Source organism: Erpetoichthys calabaricus, chromosome 9, assembly GCF_900747795.2.
Source record: "Erpetoichthys calabaricus chromosome 9, fErpCal1.3, whole genome shotgun sequence".
NCBI classification, from domain to species: Eukaryota; Metazoa; Chordata; class Cladistia; order Polypteriformes; family Polypteridae; genus Erpetoichthys; species Erpetoichthys calabaricus.
In genome coordinates, this window is record NC_041402.2 from 80120765 (window position 1) to 80144308 (window position 23544).

Genomic DNA, 23544 nt, shown 5'->3' on the forward strand with positions numbered 1-23544 from the left:
CATTTTACAATGGACACTAATGGTAAAAGAAAAAAAGAAAGTTGGTGCTGAGAAGGCTAGGATTAAGCAAAATAAAATGACACTGAAGGAGAATGTAGCATAATGTATGAAAATATCAGCTTTATTTAGAATAGGTGAGAAGAGTTGTCATTCGTTAACTTTATAATACTGAATTGGTTCAAGCTTCGGCAGCACTAGGGGATAACAAAGTAGCTAACTAGCAAAAGTATCAAAAATGATTGGCCCTAAAATCTGCCAAACTGCATAAAATAAACTGAGTTTCTAGCATTATTAACATGCCATGTCTAGCTGACGTTGATATGCGGTGCTTCATATGACAACGCTGTTAACATTAGCTCAATAAATTAGCAGCTAAGTGTAGTTGTACCTTAGTGCCACTATCTAGCTTTCATAGGTGACTTTAGATTTTAGAATTTAAGCTATTTGTAGAGTAAATAAAAGCAAAGGAAAATATTTAGTGAATGTATGATATGAAATGTAAAGCAACTGAAATGCTACCCGCTATGAATGCCTAGGGAGAACAAAACGCTATCTGCGTCTCACAGTTCTGATCCAACTAACACCCACAGAGAGTCCGTCCAGTGATGCTGATGAGGCAGGGGCAGAAGATTGCAAAGAAAGGATAGCTATAGGTATGTGTAACATTGTGGTGCTGTAGTGTGATGATAGGATTTAAGTTTGTAGGTATTTTTTCAGTATTACAGAAAAGTACATGGCCAGTGTCAAATATTACTATAAGCGCAGGATAGAAGAAATCATCTGTGGAAGAATATGCATGAGGTTATCCGCCTACCAGGCATTACCACTTTAAAGGAAAGAAACTCTTAAGAATAAGGTAAAGTCGACTTTTGCAAATTAAAGTTAAAGCTCTTACTATTTAAGTTGTTGAATGTGTGCTTTAATGATCATTTTAACTTTGTCTTCAGCATGTTCACAAAGCAGAACACTGACGACGGGTTGGGTGCACTACCAGGTCAGGCCTGCTGGAGGATGCTGCACGTAACCCGTGATAAAGGCAAACATGTCTTTAGTCCTACCGTTGGCAAAAAAAAGATGCGGAGCGTTTAGTTAGCGCATGCATTAGTGTGAGAAGGGGATCCCCAAGAAAAAATAAGTTAGTTTTGTAGTGCAACCCGAGTGGCTGGACCAGGCCAAGGGGTTGCCCATGTAACACCTGGCTGCAGAAGATAGATGGTCATTTCTGGAGGGTGGGATTGGACCATGTGTCTGCCTGGAGGGTTGCCAACCGGGATCCTGAGTTGTTTCGTTGTGTAGTGGGTGCGGCAACTCACTGTACCAGTGCATGCTCCCCGACTTGACTTGTTTTTTCTTTAGGAAGACTAGGATTTTGTGTATATACATTTTTTGTCTTTATTTTGTCTGCGTCTCAATAATATATTAGTTATATGGGCTTCATGTATTAGGTATTGGAAAGTTATAATTAACCAAGGTACATAGTAGTACACACTACGTAGTAGCAGTCCTATTAATTAGTTCATTTATTAGTTATTGAAAATTGTGAAAAATTTTGGAACTTTTTTATTGATAAAATTGACACAATAAGGAGTAATATTTTACCTTCCACTCATGATTTGTCTGAGCCAAGAGTACGTTCCAACTTACTGAACCACTTTTAGCCTGTGTCTTTTCCCTATTGAACCGATGTAGTATTACATAAGCTAACCACAGCTCAGTGGACATTATTCCCGACGATTTCTGATGGATATAATCTCAATTTTTCTCTCCATAATCAACAGCTGCTTAGGAAATGGTACTGTTCCATTTTATTTATTTTAAGAATGCTGTAGTGGAGCCTCTTATAAAAAGTCTAACTTAGATCCCTTAATTATAAATAATTTTAGATCCATAAATAAATAAATTGCCATTTTTATCTAAAGTACTGCAAAAAGGGATTTTTTTTCTCAGCATTCCTCATTCTTAATCTCAATATGACATTTTTGAGACTTATCAGTCAGGTATTGGAGCATACCATAGTACTGAATCAAACCTTAAGGTGTCCAAAGACTTATTATTTGCAGTTGAGTCTGGATGTGTTACTAGACGTAAATGCAGCGTTTGATACTGTTGACATTGCAATCCCTTAGAATCATCTTATGAATTTGCTTGGTATTCAAGGTGCTACCTTAGGGTTGTTGAGTTCCTACATTTGAAATAGGATTTTTTCAGTGAAGATTGGTAGCTTCTCTTCTTCTTCAGCACCTGCAGTATCACCTATTAGGTTTAACAGATTTCCATTATTGCTTCTTTAGAGGATGTTAGACATTTGATGTCAAAAAACTTCTTTCAGGTAAATTAAAGTAAAATTGAAGTTATTATATTTGGTTCCCCAAATTCTTTCTGCAATATAAGTAATAATTTAGGTCAGCAAATATGTGCATTCATGTCAGGAGTCTTGGTGTCATTTTTGACCAATCTTTTACATTTGACAAGCAAATTAACAGTGTGTTAAAATGCAGTTTCTTTTAGTAAAAGAAAATTACCAAGCTGAAATCTCTGGTTTCATTTAAAGACTTAGAAATAGTTGTTCATGCATTTATTTCTTGTTGTTTTGGCTATTGTAATTATCTCTGTTTAGGTATTAGTCAAACCCTGTCCTGCTTGAAGCTGGTCCAAAATTCAGCAACTCATCTACTGACTGGTACAATACAATACAATTTATTTTTGTATAGCCCAAAATCACACAAGAAGTGCCGCAACAGGCTTTAACAGGCCCTGCCTCTTGACAGCCCCCCAGCCTTGACTCTCTAAGAAGACAAGGAAAAACTCCCAAAAAAACCCTTGTAGGGAAAAAATGGAAGAAACCCTGGGAAAGGCAGTTCAAAAAGAGACCCCTTTCATGGTAGGTTGGGCATGCAGTGGGTGTCAAAAAGAAGGGGGTCAATACAATACAATACACAGAACAGAACAAATCCTCAATAAAGTATACAAATAAAAATTTTACAGGTACGGACCAGAATTTAACAGTAGATGATATCACATAATATGATTTGGATTTGAGTCCTGGAGACCTCAACCATCAAGCCGCCTCCCCCATTTGGCCATTCCACAGCTGAAACATTGCTTGGCCAGCCAATCTGATAAAAGGACCCCTCTACCCCACGATTCCTGCGATCCTCCATCAGGAATGACTTTACCTTAGGCAGGCAAAACAACTTGGCAGGTGGGCCGTGGCACCAAGTGCCAGGTTTGAGTACCGAGAAGAGAAACAGAATAGGTGAGAGTTAGTAACAAATTATATATATCATGTTAAAGTGGAACTTCGGTTCACGACCATAATTCATTCCAAAACTCTGGTCGTAAACCGATTTGGTCGTGAACCGAAGCAATTTCCCCCATAGGATTGTATGTAAATACAATTAATCTGTTCCAGACCATACGAACTGTATGTAAATATATATATTTTTTTAAGTTTTTAAGCACAAGTATAGTTAGTTAAGCCATAGAATGCACAGCGTAATAGTAAACTAAATGTAAAAACATTGAATAACACTGAGAAAACCTTGAACAACAGAGAAAACTAACATTGCAAGAGTTCGCGCTATACTGTAGCCTTATGACCCGCGATCGCTGTAAACTTTTTTTTTTTTTGAGTTTTAAGCACAGGGGAAAAAAAGGATTTGAACATATCTGAACTTTATTTAAAAGCCAACCATAAGCAACCAAGAAAGTAACATTGCAGGAGTTCACGCTAATAGCATTACAACCCGATCGCTGTAAACACTCTTTTTAAATGAGTTAAGCACAGGGGGAAAAAAGGAACATTTGAACAAATCCGAACTTTCTTTAAAAGCCAACCATAAGCAACCAAGAAAGTAACATTGCAGGAGTTCACGCTAATAGCATTACAACCCGATCGCTGTAAACACTCTTTTTAAATGAGTTAAGCACAGGAGGAAAAAAGGAACATTTGAACAAATCCAAACTTTATTTAAAAGCCAACCATAAGCAACCAAGAAAGTAACATTGCAGGAGTTCACGCTAATAGCATTACAACCCGATCGCTGTGTAAACTTTTTTTTAATGAGTTTTAAGCACAGGGAAAAAAATGAACATTTGAAAAAAGAGAAAAGTAACATTGCAACAATTCACACTACGAACCGAAAAATGAACATTTGAAAAATCCGTAATACAAAAACTAACCATAAACCGCCAAGAAAACTAACCTTGCATGAGTCAAGTTCTGGCATGAAGTGAGGAGGAACTGGGTGGAGAACAATCCAGTGTCATCGCAGTTGAAGACTTGTTGCGGAATGTAGCCTTCGTCCTCCACTAATTTTGTGAAATTTTTCACAAATTCTTTCGCAGCTTCAGCGTCGGAACTAGCAGCCTCTCCATGCCTTACCACACTATGTTTATCTTGCGAAACTTTTCAAACCATCATCTACTGGCTTTAAATTCCTCACTTTCGCCACTCGTACAAGGATAGTTTTGCAGCAAATCGACATGAATCTTCCTGGCTTTCTCGCATAACATCGCCTCGCTTACGCTATCCCCTGCAAGTTGCTTCTCGTTCAGCCACACTAGAAACAGTTTTTCCACCTCTTCCAGCACTTGAGGCCTCTGCTTGGTTAACGCTGTAACTCCTTTTGCAACATCAGCTGCTTTAATAGATTCTTTCTTCTTTAGAATAGTCGAAATCGTAGATTTTGACTTCTTGTGCTCGGCGGCAAGATCAGTAACACGAACGCCACGCTCATACTTTTCAATAATTTCTTTCTTTGCTTCGATTTCAATTTTCTGCAAAACTTTCTTCTCACCACTCTTCACTTGCTTAGAAGCCATGGTTAACTGCAAAAGCACACGAAATACTGTAGAGCACAAAGAGTTCACAGGTAAAGCACGCACGTCTGACTGAGAACAATGAACAGGGAGAGGCTGAACACGTGCTTAAATACAGTAATCGGCGCGTACGAACCAGAAGGGAAATGAAATTAGAGCACAAAGAGTTCACAGCGAAAGCATGCACGCACGTGCAAGCACACACGTCTGACCGAGAACAATGCAGCGTGCGGAAATCATCGGCGCGCACAAACTGACAAGGAAACTGGCTTTTTCATATACCGAGTGTGTGGTCGTGAACCGAGGCAAAAGTTTGGCGAATCTTTTTGGTCGTAAACCGATTTGTACGTGTACCGAGATGTTCGTGAACCGAGGTTCCAGTGTACTTATGTTTTAGTGCTAATGACTAACAACGGAGATGCAGTCTGTATAGTTAATCAGCAGCTCTAGTCAAGATATGCCAAACTGAAGTAGTGAGTCTTCAGCCGGGATTTAAAAGCTGAGACCAATGGGGCATCTCTTATAGTAACTGGCAGACCATTCCACAGTTTAGGGGCTCTGTAACTAAAAGCTCGACCTCCCACTGTTATTTTATTAATCCTTGGAATCATAAGCAGACCGGCATCTTGAGATCTTAATCTGCGCTCTGGTTTATAAGTCATGACTAGCAAAATACCCACGCTTCGCAGCGGAGAAGTAGTGTGTTAAAGAGGTTATGTAAACATATATATACATAAACATATATACATATATATACATATCTACATATACACATATCTACATATACATATATATATACATATATACATATATATATATATATATATATATACATATACACATCCACATATATATACATATATTTATACACATATCAACATATATATACACATACATATACACACATACATACACACACACACATATATATTTATATATATATATATATATATATATATATATATATATATACACATACAGACACATATATATACATATACATATCTACATATATATACATATCTACATATATACATACACATACATAGATATATCTATATCTAAATCCCCGCGAAGTACTGCTTTTAAATTTTTATTAAGAAGAAAAGAAAACCTTTTTAAATTGAGGGAAAATATACCAATAACAATTTGTTAAGGATCTGTTTTTTTGTTAAGCTGCCTTTACACAGCCTCTCCGCTGTTTTATAAACGAACGCCATATAAGGCCGTCCTTTCTCCTAGCTTAGTGGTTCTGTATTCTTTTATTGTTCGTTTATAAAGATTGTTATAGTTATTGTGTAGCTATTTGAGACTCACTGTTCTGTTCAGGTACCCATTTCCTTTATGTAGTCCGCGGATTCTCCGCTATTTTTTGTTCGTTTATTGCAATTATAGTTATTTATTGATTCCCTTCTTTAGCTGCTCATATAAGGCGCTCTGCTGTTTTTTTGTGAAGCAGCCTTAACACAGCTTTTCCGCTGTTTTATAAACGAACGCCATATAAGGTCTTCCTTTTTCCTTGCTTCGCCAAGGCAGGAGCCTTTTTATTTAATCCACGGGTTCTTCGCTTTTTTTTTTGCTTTTTTTACGATTGTTATAGTTCTGTTTGTATACCACGTTGTCAGTTCAGCACTCCGGTTGTAATATGACAAAGCCGTGCAAGCTTACTGTTAAGAATGCAATGTATAGTTGTACAGGAGAAAAGCAATCTTGCCTCAAATCAATGGCAACCTTTTGTAGGTCTATGAACTTAATTTAAACTTTAGGTTTACACGGTGCTTTTTTTCCGAAGTACCTGCACTCAAGAATATGTCTGTATGTGTCAGTCGCTCAAATCCCCGCGCTTCGCACCGGCGAAGTACTGCTTTTAAATTTTTATTAAGAAGAAAAGAAAACCTTTTTAAATTGAGGGAAAATATACCAATAACAATTTGTTAAGGATCTGTTTTTTTGTGAAGCTGCCTTCACACAACCTCTCCGCTGTTTTATAAACGAACGCCATATAAGGTCTTCCTTTTTCGTTGCTTCGCCAACGGAAGCAGCCTTTTTATTTAATCCACGGGTTGTCCGCTGTTTTTTTTGTTCGTTTATTACGATTGTTATAGTTCTGTTTGTATACCACGTTGTCAGTTCAGCACTCTGGTTGTAATATGACCAAGCTGTGCAAGCACACTCTTTAGAATGCAACGTATAGTTGTACAGGAGAAAAGCAATCTTGCCTCAAATCAATGGCAACCTTTTGTAGGTCTATGAACTTAATTTAAACTTTAGGTTTACACGGTGCTTTGTTTCCGATGTGCTGCGTTCAGTCAGTTCATGTGAGCCGCTGTCTTGTGTGATGTGGCGATGTCCACTGCTTTATTTAATGTTATCTAAGACCCGGCACTTAAAAGTTTCTTGCTACAGCAATTTTTAATCTGTTACAAAGTCATCCAAAGTCTCGTTTATACCTCGTGTCTTCTCATTAAACTTGTATCTCGCGAATATGGTATTGCAAACGGCAACGGGAGCGTTTCTCATTAAATTTGTATCTCACGAATATGGTATTGCAAACGGCAGCGGTAGCGTTTCTATAAACTTAATTTAAACTTACGTTTTACACCGTGCTTTGTTTCCGCAGTATCGAAGTGATCACTCGTGCTGCATTCAGTCAGTTCACGTGAGCCGCTCTCTCGTGGCTTCTCAATTGTGTAATGAATGTTTTCTTCAGCGCTCTTTGGGGCTCTTCCTTGTTTTCAGTTCACGTGATTACGTAGGAGGCGTGATGACGCGATACGCGACTCCGCCTCCTCCATTACAGTATATGGACAAAAAAGAGGTTCCAGTTATGACCATTACGCGTAGAATTTCGAAATGAAACCTGCCTAACTTTTGTAAGTAAGCTGTAAGGAATGAGCCTGCCAAATTTCAGCCTTCCACCTACACGGGAAGTTGGAGAATTAGTGATGAGTGAGTGAGTGAGTGAGTGAGTGAGTGAGTGAGTGAGTGAGTGAGTGAGTGAGTGAGTGAGTGAGTGAGTGAGTGAGTGAGTGAGTGAGTGAGTGAGTGAGGGCTTTGCCTTTTATTATATTAGTATAGATAAGTTCAGACAAGTAAGCTGGACCTTGGCCATTTAATGCTTTATATGTTAAAAGGAGGACTTTGACATCTGTCCTAAACTTAACCGGGAGCCAGTGTAAGGATTTAAGAACTAGAGTTATGTGTTGGTACTTTCTTGTTCTTGTAATAATTCTTGCACCAGCATTTTGGATTAACTGGAGGATATATAAAGAATAGTTTGAACATCCAGTGAACACCACATTGCAGTAGTCAATCCTACTAGAAATAAATGCATGAATTAATTTCTCAGAATCCTGTTTATTTAGAAAGCGCCTTAATTTCCCAACATTTTTAAGATGGAAGAACATGATTTGGACAACTTTGTAATATGTGCTTTAAATGACATGCTAGAGTCAAAGATAACTCCTAGATTGCGGGCTTATTCAGTAAAATTAATGGTGATTCCAATGATCACAAAATATTGTTGTGATTAGCGTCATTCCCTCCAACAATTAACATCTCTGTTTTATCGGTGTTTAAAGACAAGTAGTTCTCATCCATCCACTCCTTTAATTCACTAACACAACTAATTAAAGACGACATCAGAGAAACTTCATTTGATCTAAATGAAAGGTATAACTGGGTGTCATCTGCATACGAATGAAAATTAACATTATGTTTCCTAATGATAGATCCCAGTGGAAGCATGTAAAGTGAAAACAGTAAAGGTCCCAGTACTGAGCCCTGCGGGACACCATATCTCACTTCTGTGTATAGTGATGGAGTACTGTCAGCAAATTTCTGTACATATTGGAATCGATTTGATAAATAAGAACTAAACCAAGCGAGCACAGTGCCTGTAAGCCCAACATCATTTTTTAGCCTGTGCAGTAAAATAGAATGGTCAGTGGTGTCAAATGCTGCACTTAAGTCTAACAACATAATTACAGATGAGTTTCCTTCATCACAGGATATCAGAATGTCGTTTACAACCCGCGTTAGTGCTGTTTCTGTACTATGACCAGTGCGGAAACCACACTGGAATTTCTCAAATGAATTATAATGCGTAAGGTGTGACTGAAGCTGATTGCCGACTAGTATTTTAGAGAGGGTAAATTTGAAATAGGCCTATAATTATTTAGTATGTGTGGGTTTAGGTCTGACTTTTTAAGTAATGGTTTAATGACTGACACTTTTAGTGCATCAGGTACTGTGCCATGCAATAATGAACTATTGATAATGTTTAGAATAGGCGCTGCAAGAACATCCACTGCACTTTTTACTAGTTTTGTTGGCACTGGATCTAGGGAACAAGTAGTGGGTTTCATTTTAGAAATTAAAGTTAAGACTTCTTGCTCTGTTACAGGATTAAAATTACTAAAGTGCTGAATGCAATGTGAGGCAGGGTCTGCTAAGCTAGTATAGTATGCAGTTTGTACTGTGATGCTGAGATCTGGGATCTTATATTTTTAATTTTCTCATTGAAGAAGTTCATAAAGTCTGTACAGCAAATATCTGTTGGTATTTTGAACTGTGGATATGAATTCCCATTTGTTAATTTAGCAACTGTTCTAAACAGCACCCCAGGATTTTTATTATTGCTATCTATTATTGTAGAATAGTATTCTGAGCGAGCTTTAAAGAGAGCTTTTTTATATTTTTTAACACTCTCTGTCCATGCAGTTTGAAAGACATGTAGCTTTGTTGTTCTCCATCTGCGCTCCAGTTTTCAACACTCTAATTTAAGAGCTTGTTTTTTCATTAAACCAGGGAGAGTTTCTATGTGCTTTGATCATATTTGTTTTAAGGGGAGCCACTGCGTCCAGAGCATCTCTCAAGGTCACATTATAATTTGATGTTAGCTGATCTAAATTGTTTTCCACGTTTATATTTGATGTTAACTGATCTAAATGGTTTTCCACAATTACACTCGACTTACTCAAAGTATCTATAAATTTTGAAGCAGAATTACAATCTAGATGTCGCAGTGTCTTTGTTTTAATCTGTGAGTGCGTTGGCAAGGGCAGGACTAAATCAAATGTAATTAAGTAGTGATCGGAAATTACTTCATTTAATGGAGTAATATTTAAATTTTGAATTTCAACTTTGTAAGTTATAATTAAATCTAATGTGTGGTTATGAGTTCGACCTTTGACAATCTGACAAAATCCTACTGAATTTAACAAATAAGTAAAACATTTGCTAAAAGTGTCAGTTTCCACATCAATGTGTACATTAAAATCAGCACTACGTGATCATAATTTATAGCCAAATCAGATAAAAGGTTGCTAAATTCAGCCATGAACAATGAATATGGCCCTGGTGGTCTGTAGACTAGCACTGTTGGAATCTGTTTTAATATTTAAAATGAATGCCTCAAAGGATGTAAAATCGCCTAAATTTTTAGGTGTGATTTGCATTTTGTTACAATGAATTATTCCAAGGCCTCCCCCTCAACCAGAATCTCTAGACCTATGAAGGAACGAGTATCCATCTGGTGACGCCTCAGCTAGGGGAACAGTGTCAGATTTACTAAGCCAGGTTTCAGTGAGAAGACATAGATCAGGTTTTGTACTTAATATAATATCATTTACCAAAACAGTTTTACTGCCAAGGGAGCGAATGTTCAATAAGCAGCATTTGAAAACTGCATGCTTCTTTCTGAGCTGGTGATATATTTTTTGTTTTAATTTGAAGTAAATTTCTATTACAAATGCCCCTGGTAGAGGGTCTGGTTGTATCCCTTGGTCTAATTATACACCTTATTTTTTGGTTATCAAGTAATTTAAGGTTTGCATCAAGACTAAATTTACTGGATGCCCCACAGCAGGGATTATGGGTAATAGCTTCAGGATAGTAACACGTGGGATAAACAACAGCCTGTGATTTAATATCACATGACTGCAGCCTGGATGGTGCTCTACACTGCAAAATAACTTAGCCTAGAAATAAAATAAAAACACTGAATTTCAGGAGAAAATTACTTAATATTAGTGAAATTATCTGTCCTTGCAGCAAGATAATTTTACTTGCCAAGAAATCTTAAAATAAGTTAGTTCCAGTCTAGAAATAAGAAAGCTCTTATAGGTGTTCAAAGGTTTGAAATAAGTAGAAAATACTGTTTTTTAGAACAAATTACTTGAGATTAGACTTTCTACAGTGGAGATACACTGAATATTAGAAAACAATTTTTAATTCATTTGTTTTGCATTCTTAATTTTAGCACACTGAAAAATGAAGGCCAAGGAACAAGAGAATTAATCACTAATATAAGTGGAAAATTCTTGATACCAGTGGAGAAAGAAAGTCTTGTTACTTGAAACAAGTTAGCTCATCTTGAAATAGGTAGTTCAATATTTAATCTCAGAGCATATATCTTAAAACAGAAAATTATTTTACAAAAATCACAGAATAAGAAAAAAACATATGATTATTAAGAAATAAATGCTTGAAATAAGCAAAATTATATGCCAATGGGGTGAGATATATTGACTTGGATTTTTAAAAAATCCTGAAAGTAGTTAATTTCAACACATACTAAGCTATATTTGCATGATATATACAATAAATTTCAGTCCACCTACAAAAGAATAAGGTAAAAGTAGCACAGTGCTCTCCTTTTAGGATGGTCTTCATTTCAAATTGAAACCAAATATTTTAGCAGAGGTTTGAATTAGGAATGCATTCCTACATTCAAGACACATAATTAATATATAATTTCCTGATATATGTTGGCTTCCTGAATAGATAAAATAACTTACAATAAAGATATAATCATTAGCATTGCTCTTTATTTAAGTATTACTTCAGTATCCAACAGCACTACTGCTGTGTTTACAATACAGAAACAGAGAAAAACATAAGCACATGAAAATTAGTTGACACAGGAAGATTACCTTGTATATAACACAAACGTCATATCCATATCAGTATTGTACATTGTAGTTCAGGACTGTCTCATCTTGTCACAGTCAGAAATGCATAACAAACTTAATTACATAAACAAAATTTTAACAGTGGTAACAAGACAAAGAAAATACAACCTAACATGTTACAATCCACAAAATATCAAATTATCTACAATTTATCTAATTGATTTTCAAATATGGTAATTATATATAGTACATCATAGACATGCATTCCCTGTTCTACATTTGGCTCACACAATTTTTCTTCTAGCATATTTGTATTTTCCCATCGAATTGTGTCCAGTAATATTTCGGTTTGAATTGCAGAGAGGACAGCGGCATTGCACTTAGGATATGTTAGTTGTAGTGCATAATAGTATGCCATAAGGTACATGATACCTTCCTGCAACATTTCTTGAGGGAAAGTTGTCAAATGGTCACTTCCAATAGCTAGCATGCAGTTTTCTTGGTCCACAATAAGGGCAGCGCTAGTCAGTGGTTAGTCTTTGCTGTAGAAAGGCATCAGGATTCTCTGAGGTCTTCAAGACAAACAAAAACCAACAAAGAAAATAGGCTGAATTTATTTTATCCTCTGTAGTCCTATACAGATTTATTATACATTTACTTATTTATAATACTGAATTAATGCGCTAATTTTAACAGAGGCAGTTATACACAGCTTGTAATTGAAATAGCAAAGAAATCACTAAAAATTGAAGATTGTTATATTCTGTTGAGCCCTTTTAATCAAACCATTTAATGTATACAGTCCCTCACTTATCGCGGGAGATAGGTTCCAAGGCCAACCGCGATAACTGAATTTCCGCGAAGTAGGGACACTATATTTATTTAATTATTTAACGTGTATTTGGACGTTTTTAAACCCTCCCTGTATTGTGTACAACCCACCATTTACTCTATTAAAAACAGGGACAACTGCTAAGCAATATGAAATCGGTAGATAAGTTTACACTTACTGTATAGTGAAGTACACGTAGCAGCTTGTAGGCGGTCATGACGTCGTCGACCTTGTTGCAAAGATTCCTAAAGCAGATTCCATCCAGACTACTGCCTTATCACGTCCACTTGCAACTCATTTTGCACCCTGGTTAAAGGACACTGCAGCCGTAGATCTTATATGCTTTTCCTCCTTTTTAAATAAAAAGAATCGATGTCCTGCAGCGGTGTAGCTGTTCCCTTCCTTCAACATATCCAAAACTTTTACCTTTTCTGCAATCATTTGCATCTTCTGTTGGTGCTTGGACACGGCCCCTGAAGCATTAGCACGTTAATGATGAATGAGTGAGATGAGACTTCCTGGTTAATGCAACACTCCGTCGCTGAGCCAATCAGCAGCACACAGGAACTTAACTGCGTGCTCTGATTGGGTAGCTTCTCAGCCATCCGCCAATAGCATCTCTTGTATGAAATCAACTGGGCAAACCAACTGAGGAAGCAAGTAAAAAGACCCATTGTCCGCAGAAACCCGCGAAGCAGTGAAAAATCCGCATTATGTATTTAGATATGCTTACATATAAAATCCGTGAAGTCGTGAATCCGCGAAAAGTGAACCGCGAAGTAGCGAGGCATTACTGTAATGTCATTCCTGTAGCTAACATTAAAAGCAACCCTGAAAATTGCTGCCAGTCACAGATGGATAGAATTGCAGTAATTGTCTTTATTTTTCCTTTAAGCAATGTAAAAATGCAAAGTTTTACCTTAAGGCCATGAACTAATGCCTCATGTTTTGTTTCCCAGCTTTTTTGGGGGTAGAGAAACTGAAGGAAACATGGATGGCAGAGCTCTAAACATGGCAATGGCATTTTTCACTAATGAAAAAAAAAATCTTATTAAATATCTTTCACATTATGTTCTAATATAACTCAAACATTCTCCTTTTAATAAAAACAACAACATACAGCAAGCTTTAAATTAAGAATGGTTTAAACCAAAAATTATATGATCTCTGGTATTATTTTTACCTACTAATATGCTAGAGCATGAACGAACAATTGAAATGAACCTTACATAGATCATATTTAAAGTTTTAATTATTCTTTAAAATATTCCTTCATTATTTATACCTTGTAAAATAAAGACACAATAGTCTCGTAAAGGTTTGTGGTTTCCGGCCCTGTATACTGTACAGTTAGGACAAATTCAAAAATTACAGTCCAGACAACCATTGACAGTTTACCATCCGAACGACATATGGTGGAAAGGGGGGAAGATTTATAGTGAGGGACCGGAATTAATCAGAGGAAAGCTGGGTAGGGAATCGTAAAGGACGCTGGGAGTCCTGACGTCATCAGGGTGTAGGAAAATGAGGAAGTGGCAAGCCCTTAGAGCAGGGGTACTCAATGACGGTCCTGGAGGTCCGCAGTGGCTGCAGGTTTTTGCTCCAACCCAATTGCTTAATAAGAAGCACTTACTGCTCAAGTAACACTTCTGCTTCACTTTAGTTGTCTCGCTCGTTAAGATTTTGAACCCTTATTGCTTATTTTAGTCATAAACAGCTGTAGTCTTGGTTTTTAATTGCTCCTTATTAGCAGTAACATGCAAATGACAAAAGAGACCAGCATTTCTCCATTTAGCTTGTTACCATTTACACCTCTGTATTTATCGTACACTAATTGGTTTAATTAAATATTTGGAAGGAAAGTGAAGAGAAAAAAGTGAAGGACTAAGAATCACTCATCCATTTTAGTGTTCAAATCATTCGGATGATATCCTTAGAAAGAGGAAGAAACTCCAGGATATGAGAATGACCTGACATAGCAGAGTAAAAGCACTAACGAGCCATGGAATTAAATTGGCAATAATTGCTTTCTAATTAAGCAACCGGGTTAGAACAAAAACCTGCAGCCACTGCGGACCTCCAGGTCCGTGATTGAGTACCCCTGCCTTAGAGTCATGGTGTCGTCGTTTCCTTCTTTCTGGGAAAAGAGAGAGAGAGAGGTTAGTTGCCCGCCATTCCTTTTTGGCTGTAGACTTCGCGCTGCTTCCTGGGTCGTTCTGCGGCTCCCTATGAACGCGTGCGTGACATGGCCCCCCCCCTCAGCCCAGACCCGTCGGGGCGGGCGCACCGGACCGAGAGGTCGTGAACCCGGGAGAGGGCGTCAGCATTGGCCTGAAGGTTACCTCGGCAATAAGTGACGGTAAACTTGTATGGCTGAAGGTCCAAAAACCACCTGGTGACCCGGGTATTCGACTCCTTATGTAGTGCCATCCATTAGAGTGCGGCATGGTCCGTCACTAGGGTGAACTCCCGGCCCAACAGGTAGTACCTCAGATGAGTCACCGCTCACTTAATGGCCAGGGCTTGCCTCTCCACTGCTGCGTACCTGGTCTCCCGGTCCAACAGTTTCCAGCTCAGGTAGAAAACGGGGTGTTCGACACCATCGACACTTTGGCTCAGCATGGCACCCAGGCCTGTGTCTGAAGCGTCGGTCAGGAGAAGAAAGGGCAGAGTGAAATCAGGGGTTTTTAGTATTGGTGCCGTGGTTAGGGCCGCTTTTAGGTCACTGAATGCCTGTTCTGCTTTATTGTCCCATACCACGTACAAAGGAGCGCCCTTCTTTATTAAATTAGTCAAGGGTGCTGCTTTTTCAGAGAAGCGGGGTACAAACCGGCGGTAATACCCGGCTGTAATACCCGGCTAACCCCAAGAAGGCCTGCACCTGTCTCTTGGTATTCAGACGGGGCCATTCCAGGATGTCTTTGATCTTGGAACATTGTGGTTTCACCTGCCCCCGCCCCACTAGGTAGCCTAAATATTTGGCCTCCTTCAACCCGAAGAAACATTTGCGCGGATTTATACGGAGGCCAGCCTTCGCTAGTGTGGCGAGGACAGCATACATCTGCAAAATATGTTCCTCCAAGGTGCTGGAATAGATGACGACGTCATCCAGGTAGGCAGCACAGTAGGACTGGTGGGGCCGAAGCACTCTGTCTACCAGTCGTTGGAAAGTCGCTGGCGCCCCGTGCAGTCCGAATGGGAGGACCTTATATTGTCAATGGCCACTAGGGGTACTGAAGGCTGTTTTCTCTTTCGCAGATGCCGTTAAGGGAATTTGCCAGTACCCTTTGGTCATGTCAAGAGTAGTCAGATATTGAGCCATACCCAAGCGCTCTATAAGGTCATCCACCCTGGGTATCGGGTACGCATCAAACTTGCAGACCTGGTTAAGACGTCTGAAGTCATTACAAAATCTCCAAGAGCCGTCGGGCTTGGAAACGAGGACGATAGGACTGGACCATGGGCTATGACTTTCCTCAATAATGTCCAAGTCTAGCATCCGTTAGATTTCCAATTCGACCTCTGCACATTTTGCCTCCGGGAGGCGATAGGGCTGTTCCCTGACCACCGCCCCGGGTTCTGTAATGATGTCGTGCTCAATCAACGAGGTGCGGCCCGGTGTCTCGCTAACCACTTCGGGGACGACTAGGATAGCCTGCTCTAGTTCCTGCCATTGGGATGTTGTCAAATCATGGCTGAAGTTAAGGTTTGTTTTGTTTGAGAAGAGGGAGAGGGATGTACCGGAGAGTGGGGGGTCTTCCCTATCTCTCCACGGCTTCAACAAGTTCACGTGGTACACTCTTTCGCATGGGCGGCGATTCGGTTGTCGGACCAAATAGTCAACTAGCCCCTTTCTCTCCTTCACCTCATAAGGACCCAGCCAATGGGCCAACAGTTTGGAATGGGATGTGGGTACGAGCACCATCACTCGATCCCCAGGCTGGAATTCCCTGAGAACTGAGTTTTTATTATAACACCGCGCCTGCGCTGTTTGAGCCCGCATCATATGGTCTTTTAGTATGGGTCTGATTTGTGTTAGTCTATCGTGCAGTTGCGCGATATACTCCAAAATATTTCTGGATGGAAGAGCCTCCTCCTCCCATCCTTCCTTTACTATGTCCAAAAGTCCCTGGGGTTGGCGTCCATACAGCAATTCAAAAGGGGAAAAGCCTGTGGAAGCTTGGGGTACCTCCTGATATGTAAAAAGCACGAGAGGCAAAAGTTGGTCCCAGTTCCTACCATCCACGTTGACTACCTTGCGTAGCATTTGCTTAAGCGTCTGGTTAAAGCGCTTGACTAACCCGTCGGTTTGTGGATGATAAACAAACGTCTTAAGATGCGTAATACGGAGTAACTTGGCCACCTCCCTGAACGTATCCGAGGTAAAGGGAGTACCCTGGTCCGTGAGGACTTCTTTGGGTATTCCCACTCTGGAAAAAAGGTGTACAAGTTCCCGTGTGATAGTCTTAGTATTAGCGGAGCGCAATGGAACCTCCTCTGGGTATCGGGTTGCGTAATCCACCATGACCAATATATATTTATGGCCACGGCTCGAAGGTTCAAGGGGTCCCACAATGTCGACTCCGATTCTCTCGAAGGGAATATCGACGAGGGGAATTGGCACTAGAGGAGCACGAGCCCGCCTAGGGATCTGGCGTATCTGACAGTCCGGGCAGGATTGACAGAACCGCCGGACCTCCTCGTTTATTCCTGGCCAATAAAAGCAAAGTTTTATCCTCTACAAAGTTTTGTCGGCCACGAGATGGGCGCCTAGGAGGTGGGCGTGCGGTAGTTCACACACTTCCCGCCGGTAGGTCCGCGGGACTAGCAACAACTTCCGCACCTCGCCTTCGTGGGTCGCACTCGATACAACAGATCATTCTCCAAAACAAAATAGGGCTCCGGTGGTAGGGGACTCACTGACAACTGGCCATTCACAGAAACAACAGCATTCCTAGCAAACTTAAGGGAATCATCATTCCACTGTTCATGTTTAAAGGAGGCCGGTGTAGACCTATACTGGTGCGCCACCCGGCCTGAAGGGTCGTCTGTCGCCGGGAAGTAGTCGATTGTTTGGCTCGAGCCCTCACTCGGTATTTCCGGGTCAGGGTCTGACGCCTGGGAATCTTCCCCCCGGCGACTTACGTCATCACTGTTTGCCGCATGGCACGGCGTGGGATCCGCAGGGAGGGTGTCCCGCCCACTCATAGCAAGACCCAAGTTGATTTCAGGAGTGGTTTTTGTTTTACCGCATTTTATATTTGACCAGTCGTGTCCCAGTATCACAGGGAAGGAAGGTTCAGGAAGCACAGTGACCGCCAATTGACACACTTTTCCCTTCCAAGTAATAAAGCACTTTGCGGACCAATATGCCCTGGTCTCTCCATGTACACAGGTAACTCTCAAATGTTGATTTAACCACTGTCGCGGTAAAACATAACGGCGAGCAACAATGGTAATGTTACTCCCAGTATCAAACAATGCCAACACAGAATGCCCATTTACCAACACCACTCCTACGTTAGGGATAGCCAAGAGATTAGACACAGCATCATACCTCTCTCCTAGCGACAGGGTGCAATCCATGGGCTCCACGTACAAAGGGCAGGCAGGTAAGATGTGGCCGACCTCGCCACACTTGAAACAGCGCGGCGAGGACGGTTTGTCTCGAGGCTTGCTCACTGCTTCTGCCGCGCTAGGCTCGGGGTTGACAGCACGTCCCTGTCGGGCTCCGCAAGCCGGCTTTTCCAACCCCTTCCTCCTCGGGGAGGTCGTAATAGGCCCGCTGCACGACGCCCTTCAGATACAGCGCCAGTATGGATGCCCAGTCCGCCCGCGGCCACTGATTCCTAGTGGCTGTCCTCTCAAAAATCCCTAAGTAGGACTCGATGTCATCTGTCTCCGAGAGGTGTACAATCGGTGGAGACGGAGGCCGGGCTGGCTCAGGTATTACCGCATCCGGAGCATCGAGACGGGCTGTGGTTTCCTCGAGCTTCCTTTTTGTAGCCGCATGCTCAAGCTGTAGCTTCTGGAGCTGCGTTGCTAGGGACGTCAGGACAGCGTTCAGGTCCTGTCCTTCGCTCATTTTTCCGGACTTCAATTCTGCCGACTACGCCACTGTAAAATAAAGACACAATAGTCTCATAAAGGTTTGGGGTTTCCGGCCCCGTATACTGTACAGTTGTTTCCCAGCTTTTTTGGGGGTAGAGAAACTGAAGGAAACATGGATGGCAGAGCTCTAAACATGGCAATGGCATTTTTCACTAATGAAAAAAAAAAATCTTATTAAATATCTTTCACATTATGTTCTAATATAACTCAAACATTCTCCTTTTAATAAAAACAACAATATACAGCAAGCTTTAAATTAAGAATGATTTAAACCAAAAATTATATGATGTCTGGTATTATTTTTACCTACTAATATGCTAGAGCATGAACGAACAATTGAAATGAACCTTATATAGATCATATTTAAAGTTTTAATTATTCTTTAAAATATTCCTTCATTATTTATACCTTGTAAAATAAAGACACAATAGTCTCGTAAAGGTTTGTGGTTTCCGGCCCCGTATACTGTACAGTTAGGACAAATTCAAAAATTACAGTCCAGACAACCATTGACAGTTTACCATCCGAACAACATATGGTGGAAAGGGGGGAAGATTTATAGTGAGGGACCGGAATTAATCAGAGAAAAGCTGGGTAGGGAATCGTAAAGGACGCTGGGAGTCCTGACGTCATCAGGGTGTAGGAAAATGAGGAAGTGGCAAGCCCTTAGAGTCATGGTGTCGTCGTTTCCTTCTTTCTGGAAAAGAAAGAGAGAGAGGTTAGTTGCCCGACATTCCCTTTTGGCTGTAGACTTCGCGCTGCTTCACGGGGTCGTTCTGCGGCTCCCTATGCGCGTGTGCGTGACAACCTAATAAAGGATAGTGTCAGTCAGTTTATTATTCTGTTGTGTCTTAAAAACATGCTAGACAAAACTATTTACAATGCTAATAAATGGCTTTTTAAAAACATGACTAAAGGGAAAAAATTATTTCAGAATAACACAGTTCAACTTTCTAATACAATGAAGAAAAGGGAACCTGGAATTCACAAATCAATAGTTACTGGCAAAGAGAGCAGTAATAATATTTTGCATGACAATTTCTCAAAGTTTGGCTTACTATAATATAAACTTGGTCTTTATGGAAAAAATGGCATAAAAAAAGTGCAACCCTTTGAGCATCAACTGCAAAATATCATAACTTTAATCAACTTCAATTTGACTTTCATTTAGGCCTATCATGCTGCAACACTGAGTAAAGTGCATAACTAACTATAAAATGAGTTTGAATAAAATATGCATGACAAATGTTACCATCATCGTGCATATGTGGAGGCTTCAGGATCTTCTTCATTACTCCATACAGCTGTGCTTTTCCATAAAAACTGGTCCATTTGCTCTTAACTTCTGTGATGTAGTTAAGATTATTCCAACTAAGAATACAATGCATTTGATCCATTACCTATAAAATAAGCACACTCTTAAGTCAGCACATATTTTGTTTTAAGAAATCATTTTCAAAAATATTTCAGTCAAATGTCTGTGTTTTATGTACTTACATGATCCAGTTCTTTAAAGCATGGGTAAGCCTCCCATAGAATCTATAAATGACCTCTGTGCATTAAATTCATGATCAAGGAGCTAGGTAACTGCAAATTTATTTGGCTTTGGTTTCTTGTAAAGGTCCTGCAGTGTTTTGTAGTGTCTGGCCTGTATTTAGTGGCTGTCAACTATTGTGTCAACAGCTCCAAAAACATATAAATGAATAATCCAATCAGTTGTGTTTTCTAAACAGTCTGAACTAAGATGGGATATGACCATCTCTATTGTGCACTTACCAGATGGTTCACATTCTTTCTCTGCTGTAACTTCTTGGGTACGACTAGAAGGTGACACAATAACAAGCATCGCTGAAGCAATAGAATTCCCCGAAGATGCAGTGGAATCGGCCTCGCATGAATTCTCGACTTCAACGGCATCAGGCTTGTCAGTGGTGATGCCGAGACATCTCTTTATTTATTTAAGGCATACAGTCCTGTCACTTCTGAGGTATTGCAGATATTCTGTACCCTTTTCAGGAATTGTTTAAACACAGGTTCCTGTAATGCAAGTGAATACAAGGTGTGACTGCTCAGTTTAAAACCCCTATAAAAACTAGTTACTTACACTCACCCATGAATTTTGATCTTCAGCTGCACATAGCTTTGGATAATACTTGACTATACGTTTTGCCATTGAAGAAACCTCATGTTTGGAGGTATATTTGTCTTCCTTTGTTGTTGTTCTCAGTATGGGCACTATGGTGGTCACTGTGTTTCTAATTAATCTACAGCGCAGATCCTTTGAAAGAATACAATGCTCCTCTTTCCCTATGCGCTGCAGTGTTTTCTGACCTGCTCCAACTCACTGCCACTATGAAGTATGTATTCAGGGCTTGGTAGTTGAATGATTTTAGAGGGGCTGGCTTATACAGGAAAAGGACATTGAAAATAGTCACCAGTTTTCAATAAACTGTTTATGAATTATGAAATTTGATGAAGCCTGACATAAATGGAAATATTTACTTTTATTTAACGTAAATGAAATTAGTAATCAAAGACAGCATTGCTCAAATATCTGACCACTTATATTTTCATTGTTAAAATTTTTAGGTAACTAAAAACAAGATAGTAGTCATCATCTTTACTTCCTGATAAAACACAAACGATATGTGCTCAGATATCTATTTACTGTATATGGAGTATTTTCACAATATGTTGTATTGAACTAAATAAGTGCTACATGAGTACTGTGAAATTCTTACTTCTGTGTGCTAATTAACATGTAACACGCTATCATTCTCTTGCGCCGTGATAAAGTTTATCAAAACATTTGTATATTAATATAGACTTTGTATAAATGACAAACATACATAAATATGTGTTTACACAAAGATTCATATGGTGAGGTGAACATGTTGGGGAAACAGCCTTGATGGATGCATGAGCTGTGCTGTGCTCAGGTGACATTTCAAACTGCTTTTATTGAATTATGGACAATTTTAATTGAGAAGGACCAGGCCCAAGTTTCTACTCTTCAAATTTCCACATCTATAAATATGTTTTTATGTTGTCATCACTTTCATATCCCTATTATCATTTATATTTCTCCCCTGCTTGATCTCAAATATCATCAGGACATGGACACTTCTGACATGTAAGTTGCTAGAGAAGCCTTTAATCTCAACAAAAAGAACATAGCAAAAGTGATAATAACTACATTGTTTGCTCAACAATATTTCTTAAATAAATAAATAAATAATGCTGACCTCTTGATGTACTGCTGTCTGTGAGGTTTTCTTCGAAGGAAATGTTCAGATCTTCACGTGAAAGAGTCCCAAGAAGATCTTCTGTAACATTTGCAACTTGAAAGCCACAGAGAAGACCAGTAATTCATTCATATTTGGACGTGCAACGCAGTTAGAACTTGGCACATTTTTAAAAGATACATTTCAATTTATTTTTCAGCAAGCAGAAGTCTGTATCAGAACATCTTTAACAACTTTTTAAATAAATCACTGTAACAAATAAATCAACGACATTTAACTAACATTTATTTCATAATATCTCTCTGTATATATGAAATCTAACAATCATGGCGCTCGATAAAAAAAGTCCGGTGTTGCTGTGCAACCTCAAACCACTCATTAATGCCTAAACTGGCAAGAGAAGCACTAAATGTACCAATATGTTCGAATGCAAGAACTGTGTGCAGTGTAAGTTATAATTCAGGCCAGTGTTTGCTGGATAAATTGCAAAGGTGAAAACCGGAAATGAAAAAATAAATATTTATAACATAAACACCTGCATTTATTTTAAAAATTTTATGTAATGGTTACATGAAACTAGCTTGCCCCACTACTTCTGTTTTGTGTCGTAATGATTCTAGGTATCAACGTAGACAGGTGAATTCTTGTTAATTCATAAAAACAGAATGCACTGCAGCAACAGTAAATGTCAATTTGAAACTTACCTTTTAATATTTCCAGTGTGACTTCGTCAAGTGAATCCATTGGTTTACAGTATATGTTACAAATATGTTACTTATCAGCTGCAAAGAGCAAAGCAGTATTTTAGCTAACTATGTAACGTTGTTAATAACCTTACGGTGAGAACGTTTCAAAATGTAACATCTGATGCGCGGGAAAGCTAAGGACACTTCACAGGGAACGCGTTTACGCATGCTCAAGGAAAGGTATGTTCCATTACATGACAAAGAAGGGATCAAAAAGAGCGCTGGATATTATATTTGTAAAAAAAAAATAACCATATTTGTAAAAAAAAAAACCAAACAAACAAAAAGAATGTAATTATACCGTTAGCTTTTCATATACTCAACAATGTCATTGACGTAAATAATTTTTTCTCCTAAAATAACGGAACGATCCTGTATATTACATCACATAACAGCTACAGTCGCTCAGCACTCGTGCTTTTTGCTGTTTAAACACCAAAGATGATTTGGCATTGTTTTATTTGCTGCTTGTTTGTGGCTTTGAGTTTAAAACGACTTTTGAACCATATCAACACTACACATTATATTGTTTGGAGTTTCAAGTTCATCATGCTGTGTCTTTGATAGAGCTGTTTTCCATCCATCCATCCATTATCCAACCCACTGAATCCGAACACAGGGTCACGGGGGTCTGCTAGAGCCAATCCCAGCCAACACATGGCACAAGGCAGGAACCAGTCCCTGGCAGGGTGCCAACCCACCACAGTAGAGATGTTTTGTCATTTGAAATTAAAATCCCTAACCTGGATAAATCCACCCATTTTGTTGATGCTATGAAGCTGGTTAATTTTAATTCCAGTGAGCCTATATGACTGAAAAACAAAATGTATATTCTTGTGAAGTACTACCATGGGGATATCATTGAACTATATAAA

General features: G+C 39.3%; 1 protein-coding gene and 1 long non-coding RNA gene across 2 annotated transcripts in view; one reads left to right on the forward strand and one right to left on the reverse strand.

The window, feature by feature from the left end:
* The window catches only part of LOC114657565 (serine/threonine-protein kinase Nek11-like), a 327143-nt gene that overhangs the window by 259275 nt on the left and 44324 nt on the right, over window positions 1-23544 (forward strand). The gene's annotated exons all lie outside the window — the stretch shown is intronic.
* LOC127529179 (uncharacterized) lies at window positions 13380-20566 on the reverse strand. Its single transcript, XR_007935861.1, has 3 exons — window positions 20176-20566; window positions 19931-20078; window positions 13380-13597 (listed from the first exon to the last, which is right to left on the reverse strand). It is a non-coding gene; the product is annotated as an uncharacterized LOC127529179 (long non-coding RNA).